This window comes from Arachis ipaensis, chromosome B4 (assembly GCF_059453495.1).
Source record: "Arachis ipaensis isolate K30076 ecotype BB chromosome B4, ASM5945349v1, whole genome shotgun sequence".
In the NCBI taxonomy this organism is placed as follows: domain Eukaryota; kingdom Viridiplantae; phylum Streptophyta; class Magnoliopsida; order Fabales; family Fabaceae; genus Arachis; species Arachis ipaensis.
Window position 1 is genome coordinate 95,940,082 of NC_142439.1, and position 2,219 is coordinate 95,942,300.

Below are 2,219 nucleotides of genomic sequence, written 5' to 3' on the forward strand. Positions count from 1 at the left end.
ATCTCCTCTCTTGAGTTGGTTTGGGACACCTTTTGAATTGGTTATCCACTTAGTTCCAGGGAGGCATATGTCCTCTAGAACTTGGTCCAACCCCTTATCCTCTCTCACTATTCTCCTATTAAAGGATTCTGGATCATCTTGTAGTTGAGGCAGTTTGAAGACCTCTCTTATTTTGTCTAGATGGAAGTAAATAATCCTCCCTCTGACCATGGTTCGGTAGGTATGAAAGGCAATTCCAGTTATTCTCTGCTTATCTGTCAGCCACAGATTTGAATAGAATTCCTGAACCATGTTTCTTCCAACCCTTGTTTCACGAGTAGCTAGAATTTCCCATCCTCTGTTTCGAATTCGCTCTTGGATCTCTGGATATTTGTCTTCTTTCAGATCGAATTTAACTTCTGGGATCACTGATCTTAGACCCATTATTTTATGGTAATGGTCTGCATGTTCTTTGGTGAAGAACCTCTCTTGATTCCAAAGACTCTTTGGAGTATTCTCTTTCTTGCCTCTTGAATTGGTTTGTTTTCCCTTAGGAGCCATGATCTTGATGAGTCTTAGCTCGGTGATCATGGAAAAACACACCAAACTTAGAGGTTTTCTTGCCCTTAAGCAAAAGAAAGGAAAGGGGAGAGAGAGGAGGAGATGCAAATTCGAATGGTGGAGAGATGGGGATGGCCGAATGTGTATTTATAAGTGGAGGAGAGGGATTTCAAAAATTTTGAAAAAGATATGACATAAAGATATGATTGGTGGAAGAAAATAGAGTCATGATATGAAAAAGATGAGATTTTTAAATGGAAAAGATATTAAAAGTTTAAATCTGAAAATTTGTTTATGCTTCTAAGAATTAAGAGATGATATGATGAGTTGGAAAATATTTGGAAAGAAATTGAAAAGATACTTGAGTTTTTGAAGAAGATTTGGGAATGATTTGAAAGAAATTTGAAAAGAGATTTAGAAAATTGTTGAATTTTTGAAAATTGAGGGTGAATGATGAAAGTTTGAAACATGTTTATGCAGAAAATTATGAGTCAAAACATAAAAATTTGAAAAATTTTGAAGTGGAAAACAAAATCATCTCCCCCTGTCTTTCTGGCGTTAAACGCCCAGAATGGTATCCATTCTGCCGTTTAACGCCCATAAGTTGGCCATTGTGGGCGTTTAACGCCCAGCCAGGTGCCCTGGCTAGTGTTAAACGCCAGAAATCCTTTGGAAAAAGTGTATTATCATACCTATGTTCCTTGCGGAAATAGAAGGCGAAATCAATCCATTTTTTTAGTTCTACGTTTTACATTCATTCTTTCTATTTTTTATTATTCTAATAATATATTATTATATATAGAATTAGATTCTATTTTATACTCCTCAATATACTCTTTTCTACTCATCCTATTCCTATTAACTAAATATACTGGGCAATTTTCTGAACGCCCAGGATGCTGCAATTCTGGCATTAAACGCCCAGAATGGTACCCATTCTGGCGTTTAACGCCCAAAATGGTACCTTTACTGGCGTTATCCATTCTGGCGTTTAACGCCCAAGATGCTCCTTTCTGGCGTTTTCTTGTCAGTGAGCTCCTTTTCTCTACTTTTTGCGCTGAATCCTTCTGTAACTCTGTGAATTCCTTCAATTTTGATGATTAATCTTGAAGAAAATTTATATCAAACTTCTACAAGTATTAATTAAAACAAATAACTTGCTAATGGCTGGGTTGCCTCCCAGCAAGCGCTTCTTTATTATCTTTAGCTGGACCTTGACTTAGCTTTATTCAAGCCTCAGTTTTGAGCATTCTTGCTCAAAATTGCTTTCAAGATAATGTTTGATTCTCTGTCCATTAACAATGAACTTTTTATCAGAGTCAATATCCTGGAGCTCAACATATCCATACGGTGATACACTTGTGATCACATATGGTCCCCTCCACCGGGATTTCAATTTCCCGGGAAATAGTCTGAGCCTAGAGTTAAATAGCGAAACCTTCTGTCCGGGTTCAAAGACTCTAGATGACAGTTTTTTGTCATGCCACTTTTTTGCTTTCTCCTTATAAATTTTTGCATTTTCAAAAGTATTGAGTCTGAATTCCTCTAGCTCATTCAGCTGGAGTAATCTTTTCTCTCCAGCTAACTTAGCGTCCAGGTTTAGGAATCTGGTTGTCCAGTAGGCCTTATGTTCCAGTTCCACGGGCAGATGACAGGCCTTGCCATACACAAGCTGGTAT